Genomic DNA, 21,682 nt, shown 5'->3' with positions numbered 1-21,682 from the left:
AACAGCCATGATTAGACCCCGGTTCTGCGGAGGTAGGGGTGAAAGAACAGGTCTTTGGAGCCTTCTAAATCAACAGCAATTTCAAAACTGACTTTCAAAAGAAAATATGCACTTTACTTCATATATTGACCAAAAAATAAAATAATGACATTTGATGAAACCCACTCCTTGAGGACCTGGTGGACCAGCAGTCCCATGTCAGTAGTGGGAATGTAGATTAGCGCACGCTCTTGGTGGGGCATGTGGTAATATTCATTAAAACTGTAAATGTACAGATCATTTGCAAACCTAATTGTGGGGACCTGACCCCATGAACGTTCTTGCAAATGTTCGCTCAAACATATAAAAAAGCACACTTATTGCGGTATTTTTTTGTTGTTATGGTGAAAAACTGGAAACCACCAAAATGTCCATCAGTAGTGGACAGAAAAGTAAATTGTGAAAATCCAACTCCACAGCTGTGCAAAGAAGGAGGGTAGACCTGCGTATGCTGGCATTCAACACCTGCCCAGAAAATCTTTTAAAAAACCAGAAGTGTGGATTCACCCTGTATGATTCCTCTTAGTGTGAACAAATATATAAATATATATATAATGTTTTTTATATATAATCTAAATTATATTATATATTAAATTATATGTATTAGATATTCATATATATTCTTTATCTAGCAGGAATCACTAGAAACTTTTTTTAAATTTTATTATGTTATGTTAACCACCATACATTACATCATTAGTTTTTGATGTAGTGTTCCATGATTCATTGTTTGTGCATAACACCCAGTGCTCCATGCAGTACGTGCCCTCTTTAATACCCATCACCAGGCTAACCCATCCCCCCACCCCCCTCCCCTCTAGAACCCTCAGTTTGTTCCTCAGAGTCCATAGTCTCTCATGGTTCATCTTCCCCTCCGAGTTCCCCCCTTCATTTTTCCCTTCCTACTATCTTCTTCTTCTTCTTTTTTCTTTTTTTTTTTTTGACTAGAAACTTAATAGTGATTTTTTTGTGGAGAGAGTTTTAAATGTTGTGAATTAGTCATAGTTATTATTTAATTAGAAAAATTATTGTCCATTTTTGGGCTTTTCCCCTGTAGCCTTGTGTTATATAGTTTTTTTAAAAGCAAAAAACATTACACAATATCTTACAAAATTTATTTTTTCCTGCTTAAAGCTACTTGCTTTCCACACTAGCTAGTAAAGGATTTGACAATAATTGCAACCGTCTTGTGCTGTTTCTCCCAGATTTGTCTATTCATCAGATTCAGAATGGACCTTGGTAGAATGTAAATTCCCAGCAGCACACTAGTACTGCTGAACCTGACTCTCTGGGAGAGAGCAGGGGGATCTGCATTTTAATAAGTGCCCAGGTAGTTTTTATTTAGTAATTTGTTCAGGCCAACCATGTACAATTGAAGAAACTGAGTCCCAGAGGGAGAAAGCGAACACTTCCAAGCATGGGGCTGGCTCCTAGGAGAACAGAGAGCAACATCTAAATCATTGACACCCAGGGACGTACATGCTGGTCTGCTTGAAGTCACCACTGCCTTCACCTTTTTTGTTACAAATATTAGCACTCAGCAGCAATTTCCTTCTGTACTTATCTTGGCTAAGATTTCATTCATTCAAATTAAAGCAAGGAAAAATCCTAATTCAGTACTGAGATTTTTGGATTTGCATATTTTTAGAAAATCCAACTGCTTCACTTTCAAGAACCATGTTTATTCATATTTAAATACAGTTCTTTAAAGTAGGATATAGAATCAAGTAGAATTTAATACTAAAGCCAGTTCCCAGTTATGCCCCTTATTTTATGTTCGCTACCAGGGATATGTCCAATGTCTATACTGTCATATATTGCACATCAGTTACATTTAAGATAATAAAGTTTATTATTCTAAACGGAATCCAAGACCTGTCATATATTGCTGGTGAGAATATAAAAATGATGCAGCTATCCTAGAAAATAGTTTGGCAGTTCCTTAAAAAATGAAACATATTTTTACCAGTAATTGAACCCCTGGCATTTTTCCTAAATGAAAGAAAGCTTCTGTCCACCCAAAAATTTGTACATGATTGTTTGTCGGCTTTTTTACAACAGTCAAAAACCATTAACAATCAAAATGTAGGTGAATGGTTAAACAAACTGGGGAACATTCATACCATAGAATCCTACTCAGCAATAAAAATGAATGAACCATTGATACATGCAACACTTAGGTGAATCTCAAGGGCATTAAGCTGAGTGAGTGGAAAAGCCAATTTCAAAATGTCACATACAGCATGACTCCATTTATATGACATCCTTTCAATGACAAAACTGTAGAGAACAGATTAGTGGTTGCCAGAGGTTAGAGATGGTGGAGGGAGGGGTGATTATAAAGGGCTAGCACAGGGCAGCTTCTGGGGTGATGGGAGAGTTCTGTGTCTTGCTTGAGGTGGTGGTGATGCAAAGGGTATATACAGCTCTGTCCATCCCTGAGCTCCTTGCCTGACTCTTATGTCCTGTAGCCTGGGCTCACCTGGCTACCTCTGTAGGGTCCAGGTGTCTTCCTTGCTCCTCTAACCACTTCTCTGACATCCTATCTCTTCTCTGAGATACATGACAAGACGCCCTGCTATTCCTTCTGCCATCATCTACTGACTCCTAAGAAGTCCGCCACTGAGACCATGGCAAGAAGTCCTGCTTGGTCCTCATCTGAAGGCACCCCTTCCCAGTGGGTGAGAAGTCCATGGGCCAAGGGTTGACCCAGATCCTGTGTCCATCTCCTGGGCTTTGTTTGAAGTGCCCTGCCCAACTAGCACTGAGTTTGCTTTCAGGGCTTGGGCAGGTCTCTCCTGGTGTAGGTAGGGCTGTAGCATGGATGTGAAGACCAAAAATCCCCTCACGATGTGTGGCAGAGCCTGGCACTAGAAGTCCAAGGCAGCTGTTCTCATAAAACCCAGAGGCTCAGAACTTTATTTCAAATGTAGTCTTGCAGGGAATTATAAAGGTATATTTGTCAGGGTAACAGGACAGACATATCTTATTTAAAGTCTGGTGGCTTGACCTATAACTTTTAAATATTTAGACCTAAGGTGTGTGGGCCTCCATTTAATACTTTCCCTGGGCCCTGCAACAGTTAGGGAGGGGCTGCCCCTATTCACTGACATGTCCGCTCTGGGCTTTCCGTGGTCTCTCCTACCATCTTCTTTATGACCTCAACAAGTCCTTGACCATGTCACTTCACCTTCCTCACCCCACCTCAGCCATGCACTCCTGTGTTCACGCGTAGCCTTTGTCATGACAAGTAACTGCGTGACCTCCAAAACTTACATTTCCAATATCCTAGGCTTGGATAACTCACTGACAATTATTTTTCCAGCTTATTTATTTCAAGTTACCTCCACTCTGATAAGTTTCTGTGCCCATGGAGACCTGCCATCCATGGGCCCTACCATCTTTTCACTGATCATCACTTACCTGCTGTACTTTCTTCCCTCATTATCCAGTTTCAAGTCCATGGTCCATGTGGCAGAAATTCCTGCTAGCCATCCATCAAAATTTGTTCTCCCCTTCCTCCTGGACATACATCCAGACTACACTTCCCAGCCTTTGTGGCTAGGTGGAGCCTTGTGACAGAGTCCCAGCCATGGAGAGTGAGTGGACAGTATGTGCCCCCCCCCACAGCAGGGGGTGCTGGAATGGCAGTGAAGATAACCTCAGGGACCTTGGAAGTCACAGATTATAGATAGCAGAGTCCCCTTCAGCCTGGGACCTCAACTTCCACCCACCTAGAAGATTTTCCCTGGAGTGTTAAGAAATAAAAAAATATGTTGTCTAAGCCATTGAGTTTTGTCCCATCAGTTACATTAGTATAGCCTGTCACTAAAATCATCCACCTGCAGGTAAGTGTGAGCATGAGCTACAACATGGTATGATGATTAAGAGCAGGATTGTTGAACTAAGACTACCTGGGTTCAAATCCTGGCTCTGCCACCTACTGACTTGGGTGCCTGAGCAAGCTACTGACTCTTGTCTGTGCTCTCTTCCTCATCTGTGAAGTGAGGGCTGGGAGGAGGTGAATACACATCAAGAGCGTAAAGCGATGAGACCAGTGCCAGACACAGTGAGCACATGTGTCTGCTGCTCTACCAACCACACCCTTACGTCCATGCAGCCGAACCAGGTTGAAGAACAGCACAAGCCTGTGCTGACTGGTCTCACTGTGCACCCGTGACCGCACATCTCACCCACGATGCCCAATAACCTCACCACATGTCCCTAGCCCCGTTGCCCTCAACAATCCCAGGCCACAGTCATGCCGTCTCCTCTTTCCCCAAGCTCAGCAGATGACCTCAAGCTGCACTGAAGAGGGAGAATCTGTCCAAAAGGAGCCCCTTCAGGGTCCTAGCATCGAGTCTACTGCCTCTTGCTCTCTCCACTCTTGTTTCTTCTCCTCAATCTTCTCAAGCCAGGTTCTCCCCACAAAAACCACGGAGAGGCTGTTTTTCAGGCTGCTCAGTCCAAGGGTCAGGTCTCAGTGCTCATTTTGCTTGACCTGCAACAGCATTGGATTATTCCCCCTTCCTTGGAATGCTTTACTCCCTTGGATTCCAGAATGAATTCCTCTGACTTGCCTCATACCTTGCCAGCCACTTCTTCAATCCCTGTGCCTACTTCCCTCCTTCTGCTGACCTCTAAATGCTGGAATGCCTGGTGATTTCTTCCACAGCCTCTCTTCTCTTTCTACTCTTACTCACCACATAAAATCTCTACTCCCATGCCTTTACCTGCCACCTATCTGCTGATGAATCCCAAATTCATATTTATGAAAAACCCTTACCCCTCTAATAAACTGGATTCTCTTATACAACTACCCACATATCTTCATTTTGAGGTCAAATAAGAAACTCAAATTTAGGTTTATCTACAAGAGGATTGGTGATTTCTAAAATCCCTTTCCCCCCAAAATAAACCCTTTCTCCTTCCTCAGTCTGATGATCTCAATAAATGCCACCGCCCTCCATCCGTTGGCCCAGGCCAAAAAAACTCAACAGTCACTTTTGATTCCCCTAGGTCTTTTTCACATCTGATGTCTGATCGATTGGCAAGCTGCTTAAAACATATGTTGGATCTAACGGCTCCTTATCAGCACCACCCCCTACCTTCCGTCGGAACCACCATCCTCTCTAAACTGAAACAGCAAAGTAGCTTCCTTGCTGGTCCTGCTTTAACCATTGGCCCTTCCCAGAATCTTCTCCACCCGATAGTCACAGTGGTCCTTTTCCAACCAAAGGCAGATCATGTCATCACCTTGTTCAACACCTTCCCATGAATGCCCATCACACTGAGGGCATAAAAGCTGAACGTCTTACCATGGCTCACGACGTGCAAGCTAACCCAGCTACCTCACTCTCCTCTTGACTTCCTGCGCTCCAGTCACAGTGGTATTTTGGCCACTTTTCAAACAGGCCAAGTTTGTTCCTGATCCAAGGATTTCCACTGCTGTTTCCCCCGCCTGGAATGTTCTTCCCTCAGGTCTTCATATACTTCCTTCATTACTTCATTCAGGTCTCTGTTCAAGTGTAGCCTTCGTAGAAAGGCTGTCCCTTAAGTAGCATGCCTTCATCATTCTGGATCCCCTTGCTTTCTTCACTTCTCTTTACACTAATTATCACTTTTACCCTAATAGTGTGTATTTATATGTTGACTTGTTTATTTTCTATCTCCCCACTGAAAGATACAAGCCATATGAGGGCAGGGACTTTATCTATTCGCTTACTGCTTGCAGGATGTTTTCAGCTGTGTGTGGCAAGTGAAACAATGGAAAGTGACTCAGACAATCAAGGATATCTGTGTTCTCACATAAATGTGTATGCGGCAATTCAACAGCCTCAGAGCACTGGGTTGACATTTCTGTTCTTCTCACAGTGAAGAATGGCTGCTGCAGCTTCAGCTTTCACGTCCTGACCCAACCATGTTATAAGGGAGAGAAAGGACTTCATCTCCTTGCATTTCCTTAGAATCTTTCTCAGAATTCTAGCAAACTTTCTCTTTTATAGTGTTGTCCATATGAGGTCATGGGCCTGCCCATGGCGCAGATCAATCACGGTTTCTCCCTGGAGAGGAGGACAAACCCATCTTTCCAGAGCACCTGCTCCCTGATATCTGCACAAACTGAGGGCCTGACACCAAGGCAGATGGGTGTGGGTTGTGATTACTGGGTGAGAAACCAAGAATATCTGCCACCCCCATATACCTAGAATGGGGCCCAAGTCAGAACAGATGCTCAATAAAGACATGCTGATGGGATGATGGAATATTTGTGCCTTGATAGACTAAAAGTGACCCGGACGGCACCTACAATGACACTGTAGAAATTTCCTTTCTTTGGTCCAGTCTTGATCATCTCCCATAGCAGCCCTATGAAGTCAATGTCTGTTCACTCTTTTTCAAAGAAGAAGATTAGAGCTTGAACAGGTTGACTGAATTAGTCAAGGGCACCCAGCCAGAAAGTGGATAAAGTGCTCAAACCCATGGAGAAGTTTCAAAAATGGCAGAAACTGCACTCCAGAACAATGGAATGGTGGACGATGAGTGGTCTCACAAGAGCAGGACCAGGAATCACTTGCTTAAATGAGGGTCTACTGTCTGTCAAGGCTTTTGACATATAGTGTATGCTTCCATATGCACACATACTAGAAAGTAGGGAGTATTATCTCCATTTTACAGATGAGGAAACTGAAGTTCACAGAAGTCAAATAATTTTCCCAAGGCCACATAGCTATAACAGACGGTAAAGTTAGGATTTGAAATCCAAATAGTCAAACTTCAAACCCGGTATTCCTTCCACCAGAAGAACCAATGCAAAGGAAAGCCTCGGAGAGGTGGAAATGTAGCTCTTTTTTTGGGGTGGAAGAAAGGGGAAAAGCTGAGTGAAAGAACACAGAAATTTTGAGGCTGATGGAGGAGAATTTGAAATTTCATGTCAGATGGCCTCAATCTTTTCAGGAAAGTAGCTCACAAAGTCAGTCAAAGTTCAGGTTTAAAAATGGAAACAATGTACGGTGGGCGCCGGGAAGACTGAGCAGCTGATCCATTTGAGGGGGTGGCTAAGAAGATGAGCAGCAGGTGGGCCCCTGGGGGTGGGAGCTGTGAGAGGGTCAGAGAATCAGGAAGGCCAGAGGGAGGCCCAAGGAAGGGAGAAAATGACTGGGACAAGGCATGGACAAGTGCCAAAGACTGGCTCAGCCCCTGACATTGCATGTCCTCCCAGTGGGGGAGGGCAGGGATTTCTAAAGACCAGACACCCAGATTCCAAACCTGGAGCAGATGGCCCCTGGACAGGTAACTTGAAGAAGACTGGCAAGAAGGGAGCTTTGAATACAAAGGAAGGAGGATCCTGGTAAATATCACAGAAGGGCTGTCCCAGGGCCAGGTAGTGCTGAGCAGGACAGGGCTGGGCTATGTGGCATCTGTATGTGATCAGAAAGGACAGGGAAGGTAGGGAGGTGGGGGAGGGGGACAGAGCCAACTGAGACTGGCAGACGAGCCAGGAATGTTGGGGCAGGGCCTGGGACCTGCTGCTTTACCTACCTGCCTCGGGGCTTAACTTTCAACTTCTGCTAAGCTTACCCAGTCAGGTGCAGGGGCATCTGACCAATGTGTGTGATTTGGAATGACTGACCTTAGTTAGTATTGCTGTTACCTACTGAGATAAAATTTGGGCATTGTTTTTCTATGAACCATAACTGAAGAGAAGGCACATACTTTCATAAGACTCACATGGCAAGGTTCTGTGGTCCAACTCTATAAGTCATGAGGAGAATGCAAAGGGAGGGTCCTCACAGCCTGAGCAGAGTAATGCACCTCAGGGTCAGACACTGTGCATGCAGACACGTTTTCCCTGCTCATGTCACCTTGTATGGCTCTCCTTTCAGGAGCAATGATCTCAATGGAATGTTCTGGCCCAGGGAGACAAGAAGGCAAGTCTACACCTAAGAGACAAAGCAGCAGTGCCCTGGGGCCAGAATCCACTGAAGCCAGCTCTACAGACAGAAGAGGAACAGACAAAGGCCCCTGAGATGCAGAGCAGGTGGAGACAAATACAGGTCAAGGCCACCAAGGTGAAGCTTGAAGACACCAAGCTCCTGTGTTCCTTTCTTCTCATGGCAACGTATTCTGGCTTCTGGCAAGGTGCTAGGAAAAGACAAATAACCTCTTCTATGCCCAACAGAAAAAGGAAGCACAAGATTCAGGAAAGGGGCCCATTCTTTGATGGTGTGTCTACCACTGAGAAGATGAGCTTGGCCGGGGCAGATCCTTTTTCATTGCTCCTTCCGCATCACAGGCAGCAGTAGACTCCTTGGATTTGCTTGGTAATAAAGGGGCCAGGCACACTACGTTCCCACCACTTTTTGCCCAAATGTTTTCCTTGATGAATGAGACAGGCTTCATCCATAAATGGCCCACACTGGCTTTGGCTCCCACTCACTCATGATGGAAGTGCTGCTGTCGGACCCCCAGAGACGAGAAGGTAGTGCTTTACAGCTTTGCCCTGCTGCCCCCACTCTCAGTCATAGTCACAGCTACACACCCGGCCCGATGCTCCTTCCCACACCCTCAGCAGTCCGCCGGTCTGGGGAAGAGACGTCAGCCTCTCCAGGTCTTCCCGCAGCAGCCCCCAGCTCCAGAGGCCTGGCCTGAAGCTTTCCCATCCTTCCATCGCTCACTCATTCATCAATCCCACCACTCGATGGCCATGGGAATTTGGAGGAATTACTTTACCTCTCTGTTAAATGGAATGATTGTGAGAATTAAATGAGAACAGACACAGATACAATTTAATCATCATCATTTTACTGAAATCAACCCCGAGTTAGTCATCATCATTCACTGGAATCCACCCCGTGGCAGGCACACTTCACAGCCTGCAAAGGAGAATGGTAAATGAGGTCTGTGTATAAACGGCTCAGTACCCGGGAGGGCTGCAACACTGCCCCTCCGTATCTACCTCTGTAGTCCATTATCTGTAGAAAAAAATTCTTTTATTTTTTTTAGTTTTCTTTCAAAACTCCTATTTTTTTTAAAGATTTTATTTATTTCTTAGAGAGAGAAAGACAGAAAGCACGAGAGGGAAGAGGGTCAGAGGGAGAAGCAGACTCCCTGCTGAGCAGGAAGCCCGATGTGGGACTTGATCCCGGGACTCCAGGATCATGACCTGAGCCGAAGGCAGTCGCTTAACCAACTGAGCCACCCAGGCGCCCCAAAAAAATACTTTTAAATAAAGCATTTCTTTTAGAAACCTAGGAATTCTTTATATTCTCTTGGGTCTTGCGCTCAATGTCAGTATGATTTCTTCCCATGGACTGAAGCGTTCATCCAAACGTTGGCAGGAGTTCATAAAGAAAGAAGGAGTGGTGTGCATTGTCCGGGATGTTTTTCTTTGCTCTTGTCAAGTTGCTGAGAAGAAAGGCTTTCGAAGAACAATGACAGGGCAGTCCCCTGTCCAACAATGCGGACTCAGCACACTGCAACTGACCAGTGACTGCGACACCTGCTGGCCACCCCTGGAACCACAGCCAATCTCCTGGACAGGAAAAGCCATGGTTCTTTGTCAGGATGACTTCGAGGATCACCGGATAAGCAACCCTGCCTAATTAAGGTGACCATTTCTTAGAAATTAAAGAGAAAACAACACATTCCTTGGGAGGCAGCAGTGGCAGTGACTAGAGCCAGCCCTGAGTTTCAACTCCAGATGCTGCTGGTGAGGACCTTGGCGACATTAGGCAAATGACCTCGCCTCTCTAAACTGATTTCCTCATCTGAACAACAGTCTTAATATTACTTCTCACAGAGTCATATGAGGACAATATGAAATTCTGGACTTCAACTCACCTCCAAGGGGAACTTTGGCCTCTGCCAGATCATCTTCTCCCAGCACAATGTCAAGATCCAAGGGCACAGTGTCAGTGGTTCCAGGACAATTAAGGTATGCGTCATTGGTACCAACATGCCCAAACCGGGGCAAAAACCTTTCTCAGATGTGGACAGAGGTAGTATACCTCCACAGACCTGCTGACTTTATTCCAGTGTTCCCTTTCTGATCCGTGCTCCTAAGATCCGAAGGATCCCCAGCCTGGAAGAAAGGAAAGCAGTACCTCCTAGACACCTTGGACAGGTGTGGAAAACCGACCGTGTCTAGCTGCTGGAGACTAATTCAGTCCATCAAGGGGAAAATGGAAGTGACTGGGTGGGCCACTCACCCAAATTATCTCTCACTCCACTTTCCTAGGATACCTTTCTCACTCTTTATCCATCTCTTGACCCTGTGACAAGCCTGGAGAAGAGAAGGGTTAGCTAACCCCAAAGCTGAGTAGTTAGCATGAAAGTCCTCTACCCAGAACCATGACATTAGAAGCTGGAGTGTGGATAGCTTCTGTCCTTGAGTTCAGGCCAAAGAGTTCATATTTGTGGAGATGCCCAAGGGAGGGTCTCTGGAGACCAATGGGAAGATACCTCCTGCTGAGCTCCAGCACTGTCCTCACACAGCTCCCCTCCCCTGTCCTGGGCTGTGGCCGCTGCTGCAGGTTTCTGTTACTGCTACTGCTGGTAAATGTAATCATTCAAACCTGGGTACCTTTGAAAGCCTGGAGAACACTATTAATCATTACACTGGGGCAACAGATCCAATGTGGGCCCATCCTTGACAAGCTGGGACATCTGGTCAAACTACCTGCCAGACAAAAAAGGCTCACAGTTTCTCTATTACTCAGTTTGCAAGATCTGTACTTCTGCTTCAGACCAACCATTCACAGTTATAAACATACCTAGGGGATGCTCCATGTTGAAAACTTAAACTGCAGTATCTCATCCAAGTCCTATCTACTTCCCTCTTGAACTCCCTTATGTGCATTGACAACCAGCCTCGGTCCTAAAGTAGAACAGAAGCCACTTGCTCCCTGTGTGAGTTTGGCCCCAATCTATGTGTCCTCACTGGCCTCACTCTTCCCCCTGCTCAGCCTGGATCCTGGGGCCCTTATTTGGACCTCCTTGCCCTTCCTCTTTCCATTCAACAAGCCCAGGAACCCCCCGCCACCTGCTGGATATGCCCCTTCAAGTGCTGTCACTCTTTCTCCACCCAGGTTGACTACAGTTCTAGAGAAATGTGTCTACAGTTATATAATTTTGAATCCCTGGCTTTCAATCCCTACTGAGTACCACTCAAAACTCCTTGATTTTATGATTTACTCAGCATTCTCAAGTATCTTCTCTCTGATCTATAAGCTGTAGGACTTTCTGGAGTAGGAGGAAATCTAGTGCTTTGGCTAGCCTTTTTGGGGGGATTTCATTTCTGTGTGTCTGCATAGTTTTGTTTTGTTTTATGATTACTATCTTGCCCCTGGGGCCAGTTCTCTGTATTTGGTTTTCTCTTTGGCTTGCCTTTCAGCCCTGTCTGATCTCCCTCCTGGGGCTGTTGACCTCTGAAACAGTGGGGAAATTCTGCCTCCTGATGTCCCAACCTGCTGTGAGGGCAGACTGAGCCAAGTATTTGAATCTGATGTCCTTTCATGTGATTTCATCTTCTCTAAGTACATGGGTACGTGCCCTCATAAGGTAATCCAAACAGCATGGTCCCTGTCTCTACACAGACACTCCTTCCCTTGGTAGACCTTACTTGATTGCTTGGAGGTAGACAGAACCACATGGATGACCATACCTTTGAGAAGAAGATATTAGTGACATCCTCATTTTTCCTGCTGATTCCAAGGTAAGTCCTGCTCTCTGCTCGGCATAGGCTGACAGTTACCAGCAGCACCTTGACTCTACAAGGAAATAGAATACTGTGGGGTGGGGTTGGGGGGAGAAGTAAGCTGGGGTCTGGGTTTGAGACCTTACCCAGTCATCATGACTTAGCGCCCCCAGAAATAAATTTTTCCTCTATTTACCCTGGATTGCTTATCCCTCAGGCATTAGTTGGAGTGTAGACTGCCTTGGATTTAGGAAGAAATGCTCTCTTTCTCCTCTATATAGTAGTCCTTCATTTCAAACGTCATACCTTGAAGGGTTACAGCCCCTCCCCCTGCCTTTTCCCAAGTATAGAACCTCTCCTCTCCTCTGCCTTCTTAGTCCCACGGCAAGCTCTGAGCTGGCCAGCCTGAAACAGCTATGCCAACCTGCAGCTGAGAAATTATTCCTGCTGGTTTTGACACGAGGGGCACTGAAACCTACCCTCAGAAACAAAGCTGCCTTGTATGGAAATCTGCTTCAGGAACAGGATAAAGGGGTGTTGAAATTCCTGTATCAGATTGTCTTTTAACCTCTGCTCTCTAGAAGCAAGAACACCTTCTCAGGACGATGGGAGGGCCTCAGATCACCTCTGGAGTCAGGGAAATGAGACAAATCCTGTCCGGTCAGTAGCAAGGTAACCCCTCTCTTAGCATCACGTTTGCTTTCTGAGGGGCTCAAAATTCTGCCGCTTGGGGGCAATGACTCTTAACCCTCCAGGGATGCTAGAATCTCTGCTACCCAGTAACACCACAGAGAGCCTTTAAGTTCCAACTGATAAGGAGTGGGAATTCACAGGGTCTCTCTGACAAACGGTCGTTTATGGAATGCCAGTCTAGATTGAGTTCCAGTTTTCTATCTGAAAGGTGAGGGAAGGACCATGGAGGGGGAGGGGGAGGGGGAGATGGGTCCTCCCTGAGGATGCCAAGGGCACAAGGCCAGTAATAAGGTGCTGCCTTCTCTCCACCATGGGGCCTGGACAAATTTTATGCAATATAAGAGTTACAAATGGCAAAATTCCACCGCCCTGGAAGAAATCCAAGCTAAATAATTTAAATGAGGCAGAGAGTCCTCGCTGAGCGGTCTGGTGGAAAGCCTTCTTCCTAAATATATGCTTATTTAAAATAACAACAAGCTTGTTGTCAGTTACAAGACTTCAACAATGTCTTCTTTCCCTCCCATTCAGTTCCTTTTCTCTTTTTCTCCAGGGAATAAGTACTGAATACCTTCAATATCTGGATGTGGTTGGAAAGAGGAAAATATAGCAGAGGTACATCTAAGTTGTGGGAAGTGGGGGCAGAACATTAGAAAAAAGCCAATAATGAAAGTAAGGATTAAGAGAGAAATTGAAACACAAAAGCTAGTAGAGGGCAGGTTGTCCTGTCAGGTTTGCTCTAAGACTTTGTTTTTTTTTAAGATTTTTATTTATTTATTTGACAGAGAGCACAGGCAGGGGGAGCAGAGGCAGAGGGAGAGACAGGCTCCCCACTGAGCAGGGACCCTGGACCCAGGACCCTGGGACGATGACCCGAGACGAAGGCAGAGATCCAACTGACCGAGCCACGCAGGCACCCCTGCTCTGAGATTTTAAAGAACAGAAAATATGTTGAATTAAAGCACTGGCTCTCAATCTTGGCTTACATCAAAATTACCTGAGGGGTTTTGAAAAACTACAAAAGCCTGGTAGATCTCTGAAAAAGATTCTCCAGAAGTGGAGTCTAGGCATGGGTAGTTTTAAAAATTCCCAAGCTGATTTGAACGAGCTGGCTGACTTGAGAGCTAGTATCCTAGAGCCGAGCTTCTCAAACTTGGGTGGGCACCAGAAACACTTGGAAGGCTCATTAAAACACAGATGGGGGTGCCTGGGTGGCTCAGTCATTAAGCGTCTGCCTTCGGCACAGGTCACTGGTCCGGGGTCCTGGGATCGAGCCCCGCATCGGGCTCCCTGCTCCACGGGAAGCCTGCTTCTCCCTCTCCCACTCTCCCTGCTTGTGTTCCCTCTCTCACTGTGTCTCTCTCTGTCAAATAAATAAATAAAATCTTATTAAAAAAAGAAACAAAACACAGATGGGCCCTCCCTTAAGGCTTCTAATTCAGCTTAAGTCTGAGAATCTGCATTTCCAACAAACCTCCAGGTGACGCTGATGTTGCTGGCTGGAGACCACAATTTGAGAACCAGTATCTTGGAGGAATAAATGCTCACCATTTTTTCTCTGAGAACATGTGTGTATACTTGATCTATAGGTTTGAATAGCTGGGTTGTCTCTTGTGTGCACCTGGAAACCATGTGCTCATATGGTGGTGAAGGGAAAAGGGAAGCCCAAGTGAAGGGGGAGACTTTTGTAAGTTCAAATCAGAGAACTGACCATTTCTATCTCCACTGTGTTTTGTTTGAGTTGTGGCTGAGGAGCTCTGTTCATTTTTGGTCCTGTTTTACTCCTGAGGAAATAAGCCATAGTTCTCAAAGTTGCAGATATCAGTTTGCCAGATGAACACTCATCTTTCCTCTCACACAGCCAGGGCCTAAACTCCCCCCTCTGGAGCCAACAGGATCTACCTTCAAAGAGCCTTAAAGAACATCCCAGAGGCAGGGGTGACTGACCAGGGCTAAACCTCTTCCTCTTACGGAGGAAGTAGACGTGACCAGGGGCATGGTTAGAAAACCAGACCGGGGGCTGCCTGGGTGGCTTGGTTGGTTGAGCGTCGGACTCTTGATTTGGGCTCAGGTCATGATCTTAGGGGTTTGGGATCGAGCCCTGTCTTGGGGTGCCCTTTCCACAGACCTTAGTCAGTAAATTCCCTCTCCCTGATTCCCCACCCCTGAATTGAAATCAGGGAACTAGGAAGTAAGATAAAGTCTCAACTTTTGGTTTCTATACCCTTGAACAGCTTCGTGAGATCCACCTCACACATTAGCCAAAGGCCCAGCTCTAACGCAGTCTAGTGTATGTGTGTGGTCTAGGGAGAATGACAAGGGAAGAGGTACTCTGGACAGAGGGTGACCTTTTCCTATCTACCCCTCAGGGCTCCAGCAGAGACTGGATTTAAGGGGCCTATAGCCTCTCCTCCTTTTCTTCCCCCATCCTAGCCTCAGAGAGAGCCAAGAACCAGATGTCCCCAAGACAACTCTCCTGGGACAAAAGTCAAAAAGCCTGAATTCCTTAGCTCTTCCTCATTTTCTAAGTTAGCCCCGAATAGGTTAACAAAGAACAAAAACCAGGAGAAGGAAGGAGGCCCAGAGCCACATCTGGATACAAAAAGCATTCTGAATTTGCAGAATATCAGAGATGATGACATTCAATCACAAGCAGTGAAATGCTCTCTGAAGTCACACAGTTGAACATATACATATATAAACATGCAGGATATCCTCTGCAGATAGAGATAATTGGAAGCTGACCCTGGTAGGCTAATGCAAACTTAGAAGCACTCCCTGTTATTTACCCCAAAGATACAAATGTAGGGATCCGAAGGGGTACGTGCACCCCAGTGTTTATAGCAGCAATGTCCACAAGAGCCAAACTGTGGAAAGAGCCAAGATGTCCATCGACAGATGAATCGATAAAGAAGATGTGGTATATATACACAATGGAATATTATGCAGCCATCTAAAGGAATGAGATCTTGCCATTTGCAACGACGTGGATGGAACTGGAGGGTGTTATGCTGAGTGAAATAAGTCAATCAGAGAAAGACATGTATCACATGACCTCACTGATATGAGGAATTCTTAATCTCAGGAAACAAACTGAGTGTTACTGGAGTGGTTGGGGGTGGGAGGGATGGGATGGCTGGGTGATAGACATTGGGGAGGGTATGTGCTACGGTGAGCGCTGTGAATCGTGTAAGACTGTTGAATCACAGATCTGTACTTCTGAAACAAATAACGCAACATATTTTAAGAAAAAAGGAAAAGAAGAAGATAACAGGAGAGGAAGAAAAGGGGAGTATGTCAGAGGGGGAGACGAACCATGAGAGATGATGGACTCTGAAAAACAAACTGAGGGTTCTAGAGGGTAGGGGGGTGGGGGGATGGGTTAGCCTGGTGATGGGTATTGAGGAGGGCACGTTTTGCATGGTGCACTGGGTGTTATGAACAAACAATGAATCATGGAACACTGCATCAAAAACTAATGATGTAATATATGGTGATTAACATAACAATAAAAAATTAAAAAAAAATTGCTAAGATATGTTCTATTGCATGGATGTATGCAATTTAGACATCCATTGTTGGGTATGTAAGGGCTTGCCAATTTGTCACTGTTATAACTAACAAACACACGCTTTGTGGGGCTCAGAGATAAATAAGGTAATACACTGAATCTGGCACGGTGGATTTTGGGAAAACAGGAGGCAGCTTTTTCCAGGTGGCTGAAAAGAACAATTAACTGTAGGTTGCTGGGCTCTGGACAGGTGTCCTCAGAACGTAACGTGTTGTCGGTCAAAGTAAGGAGCATTTTGTCGGGTGTGTGCTCAGACCGGGGTGCCTGCTCCCTCACTTTTCAAACGCTGAGGCGAGGAGCCCCTGAGGCTTTGGCTCCCACTAGTGGAACGCCCCCGGCCAGAAGCTGGGAGTTCTGGCCACACGCCGCCACGTGCCAGGAGCAGGGCCCCGCCCCCACCGGCTTCCCGACACGCCCCTCACACTTGGCTCTCAGAAGCCCTCCCCGCAGCTCCGCCTCCAGGAGACCTCCGCAAGTCCTCTCTGCCCCTAGAGTAGCCCCGCCCCCGGACTGCCGGCCCCGCCCCCGCAATCCGGGCCCCGGGGCTGCCCCGCCCCGCGGACCGTTTCCGAGGCGCGGGGGCGGGGCCCTGCGCGATGACGTGGGCGGGCGTGCGCGGTGACGGCCCGCGTCCCTGTTACTCAGCGGAGCGGCCGAGGCCGGACGACGCGGCCAGGAGTGCGGAGCCGCGAGCAGCCCTGGGTAACGGCCGTGGCGATCGCCCGGACGGCGCCAGTCCCGCCGGCGGGCTTTCCTGTCGCCGTTCGCTGCGTTGCCGGGTGAGTGCGGCGGGTGCCGCAGGGCCGGGGTGGCCGGCGGCCCCGCCGTGTTTATGTTATTGTGCCGCCGCCACCGCCGCCGCCTTCTTCTCAGCCGTGACCCCCTCCCGGGAGTGGGGGCGGGAGCGCGCGGCGGCGGGGGGCGCGCGGCGGGCGGGGGCGGCGCTGGAACAATAGCGGCCGGGGAGGCGGGGGCCGGCCAGGGGGCGTGGGGCTGCGGGAACCTCGGTGCGCCCCGGCCGTCAGCCCCCGGCCCGCCCCAGCTCCACCCGTCCGTCCTCGCGCGCTCTCCTCGCGCGGGTCCCGCGTCCGCGTCGGGAGGGGAAAATGGAGCGGGGGGTGGGTGGCAAGTTCTGAAACACTTCGGGGAAGGTCCGGACGGAGGCGCCTGGGCGGCCCGCCGCGCCCTGGCTGCCTCTCCCGGCGATGGGGAGCCGAGAGCGCTCCTCCGGTCGCCGGGTCCCGACGCCTAACTGGCGCCCACAGGGTCCGTGTTTTGTTTCTCGGTGGTTTCTTTGTGCTAAGGTTCTGGGCAGACGCAAGCAGCGGCGCCGAAAAAGGCTGGGGTGGCCTTCGGCTCTGAGCGGCGAGGGGGAGCCCGGGCCCTCGACTTGCGCGGAAGGTATCCATCAAGCTGTGAGCGAGCTTCAGTGGCCAGCGGGCTTTTCTCTTGAGGGTCACTCGGTGATGACCTTTTGACTTTTTTACCCCACCCTCTCCTCTCTTTGTCTTGCACTTGTGTTCCCAATCCTTACGTGGTGGAACCAAGTCCATTTTAGAGTATTGTGGTGAACACTTTCCTTTTTTTAATTTCTGAGAGTTCGCATCAGATGTTTACTGTGAACTTAATAGCATGTTGACTGCATGGTATCAATGTTCAGTGGTTACTGTTTTTACCTCTGAAATTCCGTAGTCTTTTCAATAGAATTTTGGTCTGTCAGTCCATTGTGTTTTGAGATAAGCATCCAGCAAGTTATCTTTTTGGCAATTAGAACATCTGTTTATTTCATTCATTCACTCAGCAACTGTTCAGTACTGTACTCAGATGGAGAGTTTGAAGGTAAAGAGAAATATCTTTTAATGGAAGAGGATGCTTTGATGGAAATAAAATAGATGTCCCTTTAAATGAGACAATTATGTAAGTGGTGTGTGTTAAGAAAAGGTATAGTTATACTCTGGGTCATTTTACTGTTTTGTTTTTGTTTTAGTACCATCTGGAACTTACAGTGTTGTATTGGGAAGTAGAGTTAGGAGATTGGTCTAAATGTACAATGGCTTTTTTATTTACAAATTTAACTTTTCAGTTTTAACAGCCTTACAGTCTTACAGTCATTGGTAATGTTTATCTCGATTTCCCTGCTGTGGGTTAAACACTAGGAGGTCATATGCCGTACGTGAACATATTTAGTGCTGTGCCTGACAAAAGCAAGGAATCAAAATGGGACTTGGTTGAGGACAGGTCTGTCTTGCATCTGTCTCCAACACCTAGCCTGAAATACAGTAAGTGTTCAATAAGAGATTGGTGAAAAACTCTTTACAATGAATAATGTTTAAAATCCAGTCTTTACTGTTCTCTGTAAAGTTTTGTAAGCCTCTTGCAAGCTGTCACTTTCAGATGGCTAAATGATTGGTTCATACGTATTATCTGTCACCACAGTAGGGGCTTTTGAATATTTTATTTATTTATTTATTTTTAAAGATTTATTTGAGAGAGAGAGCACAAGCGGCGCGGGGTTGGGGGGCTGTGGAGGGGAGAGGGAGAAGCAGGCTCTCCACTGAACAGGGAACCGATGTGGGGCTCCTGGGATCATGACCTGAGGGCAAGGCAGACACTTAACCGACTGAGCCACTCAGGCGCCCCTGAATATTTTAGTATCAGTTTTTTTTTCCTATCACTTCTAATTCGTTATCCTACAACAAAACCTTGTCTAAAATGTCTTTTTTTAGTATGCGTATCACACACATAGTGATAATACAATAGGGGTCTAAAATGATTGGTTTTTTGCAAATATTGCTTGAGAAGTTTCTGATGATGCCTATAAGCAGAAAAGCTAGACTATGGGAAATAAGCTACATAAAAGTTTTATTAGAGATGTTTAATTTCTAATTGCATTTTTAGAAATGTTTAATTTAAAGTTCTACCTTGGTGAAGCATTTGGGCCTAACAATTTAAAATTCTATTGGTGAGGGCGCCTGGGTGGCTCAGTTGGTTAAGCGACTGCCTTCAGCTCAGGTCATGATCCTGGAGTCCCGGGATCCAGTCCCACATCGGGCTCCCTGCTCAGCGGGGAGTCTGCTTCTCCCTCTGACCCTCTTCCCTCTCGTGCTCTCTATCTCTCATTCTCTCTCTCTCAAATAAAAAAATAAAATCTTAAAAATTCTATTGGTGAAGCATATGGGCCTAAAACTCCAAATAATACTTACTTATCCAAGTTATATCTTTTTTCCACTCACTACTTAATACATAGCATTTGTTTTGGATATGAGAGAATTTTAGGTGAGTTTATTGCCGGATGTAGAGTAAAAGTAAAAAGGAAGTGATACTTTACTAAGATAAGGAATGAAAATCTTGAGATACCAAACTTTTATTGCTTTGCCTAGTTACAGTATGTCACATATCAGGAAGGGTTACTGGTAGAAATCCTTTGGCAGTAGCTCACTGTCAGGCTACATGTTAAACCAGTTTTTTTGTTTTGTTTTCAAATTTCTTTTGTTTCTTTAATAAATAACAGCTTTATGGAGATATCATTCACATACAATAAAATTTACCCTTTTAGAGTGTGCATCAGTGGTTTCTAATATATTCACAAAGTTCTACATTGATCACTACTATCTAATTCTAGAACATTTTCGTCACCCCAAGAAAAACTCTGTACCCATTAGCAGTTATGCCCTATGTTTAAAGGAAGAGATAACACTGATTCTTTTGGTGAGTATATTCCATTAATTAGTTTGAAAGGGATTGTCTTTGTGTCCTGGCAGAGTAGGAAACTATATCCTTACACTCCTTTAGATCCTGGGAGAAAGGCCACTTGGAAAGGAAATTAGTTTAAGAATAAATTCTACCCAAATTAATGAGGTTAGAATCTTAACTTAGTGCCTAAAGTTATGGAAATGACCTTGTAAAGATACTCAGTGCTCAGTGAAACAACTTGAAATAATTTAAGTGACCAGTCACAAACAATCCTAGCGACAGTCGAAGTGGTTGAATAGAAGTCTGATTCATGTTAGTCTGTTTTGTCTATGAATTAAGTTTGGACACATTCGAATCATCTAGATAGTTCAGATGTTGTGTTGCACAAGTAGAAGTATAAAATAATGTCTGACATTAAGATGCCAGCTCTCTAGAGGTCTCTGGTCAAATCAGTGGTATGGGTAGTAGCCTTTCTGATTCATGTAGTGCAAGGAAGTCATTATAGCCGCATAGTTCTAGATATGAATCATCTGCCTATTTCAGAGCTGTGATGCTTATTGTCTTAGTCATGAGCTCTTTACATGAACATTTAGAAAATTAGTTTTCTTACTTTAATGCAGATTAACTTGAACTTTGATTTCAGAAATGAGTTTTGAGTCACCAGACTTTACTACCTAAAAGGAGACAGGAGTAGTGAAATAAGAGCTGTCCTATCATTCGGGGCGATAGGTGAAACTAGACTGGTAGGGAATCAGACTTAGGTTCACTTCTCAGTTCTGTCTTCTAGACTTTGTCATCAACAAGTTCCTGAGCCGTAGAAAAGTTGCTTAACCTTTTTGGATTTAGAACTGTAAACTGAGGCTGTTGGAACTCTTTTTTTATAGAAATGTTGTTCCTCAGATAGGTTTTTCTTCAGGAAACATACTGGGACAAAAAGAGTCTTTGGGTGATAATCAGAATCCTGTGTCAAGAACAGCAATGTAACAGACTTTTGTAATTTTCAGAAGCAGAAAAATTTAAGTCACATATTTTCTGTAATCCATTCTTACAAAACATAAAAATTTCACTGTAAGCTTGAGTTTTTTGAATGATAGATTTTATTCATTCCACAGCACCATGCTTACTAATGAGACTCCTTACTCTCAGAGAGTTAGTGGAAGATGTGCAAATGAATATTTGCCTTAAGAAGCTTATGATCAGGGATGGGAATAAAGGCATATCCAAACAGTGAATTTATATTCTTTTATAAGATTTATAAAAATCTAAACAAAAGCCTGCCCCAAATATCTGGGCAGGCTAAATTTCACTGAAATCCGTTTTTTAAATTACATGTGAGTATGTATGTGAATAAGATCTTTTAGAAAACTTATTAGCTGCCATTCTTTTTCAGGGTGGTGGGTTTTATCAGAAATATAGCTAATAAAGTACAAATATATGTTTGCCTGTTATCCTTTGGTAGTATGTCAGGTTTGGTTAAAATCTGCCAGTTCTTTAGGAGATTAAGGAGCCCAAACTTAACAGTCCTTGTTAACATGAGTTTTAAGGTAGCTCTGAGTTCAAATTCATGATCCAAATCTAACTCACTATATGGCCAGGTTAGTTCAGATTATATAACATCTTTGGGCCTGTTTTATTATTTGTCAAGTGAGAATAATAATAGCACATAATCTCATAGGGCTATAAGGTTTAAGTAAGGCATTGCATATAAAGTGCTTGGCTCTAATACAGTACATAGAACTCTAGATGTAAGTATTCAGGAAATTTTAGCTATTATTATCACTTATTATTTTTAACTTGGAACAAATGCAAAATGCCAAGTAAATTAAAAACTAATTTCATGTATACATCTGAATTCTCCAGAAAATTTCTGCCAGTTGGTTCCCCTCTGCATCTTTGGGGGTTTATTTAAAATTGGGTTGTCTCATCTAATCTGAATTGACTGAAATGATTTAACATTTGGACCAGTTATCCTCTCTGCTTTTAAATTTGGAAAC

The 21,682-nt window shown here is 45.3% G+C and overlaps 1 protein-coding gene and 1 long non-coding RNA gene across 5 annotated transcripts in view; both read left to right on the top strand.

Moving 5' to 3' along the window:
* Positions 1 to 11,628: 11,628 nt before the first annotated feature.
* Positions 11,629 to 14,448, top strand: LOC141374701 (uncharacterized). The gene is made up of 4 exons (XR_012381785.1): positions 11,629 to 11,752; positions 12,316 to 12,394; positions 12,978 to 13,039; positions 13,905 to 14,448. It is a non-coding gene; the product is annotated as an uncharacterized lncRNA (long non-coding RNA).
* A 2,178-nt stretch (positions 14,449 to 16,626) lies between these two features.
* MAPK8 (mitogen-activated protein kinase 8) overlaps positions 16,627 to 21,682 on the top strand; it is a 113,163-nt gene continuing 108,107 nt past the window's right edge. For 3 of the 4 annotated variants that reach the window (XM_025880977.2, XM_025880978.2, XM_025880980.2), the window contains exon 1: positions 16,627 to 16,774. The gene's annotated coding sequence lies outside the window, so the exon portion shown is untranslated. Of the gene's footprint in view, positions 16,775 to 18,148; positions 18,275 to 21,682 lie in introns of those variants that run through there. The other variant, XM_073904520.1, reaches the window with a different exon arrangement.

This window comes from Callorhinus ursinus, unplaced genomic scaffold (assembly GCF_003265705.2).
Source record: "Callorhinus ursinus isolate GAN/ISIS: 27379988/994484 unplaced genomic scaffold, GSC_fseal_2.0 scaffold20, whole genome shotgun sequence".
Taxonomy (NCBI): Eukaryota; Metazoa; Chordata; class Mammalia; order Carnivora; family Otariidae; genus Callorhinus; species Callorhinus ursinus.
This window is presented reverse-complemented; position numbering and strand designations above follow the sequence as displayed.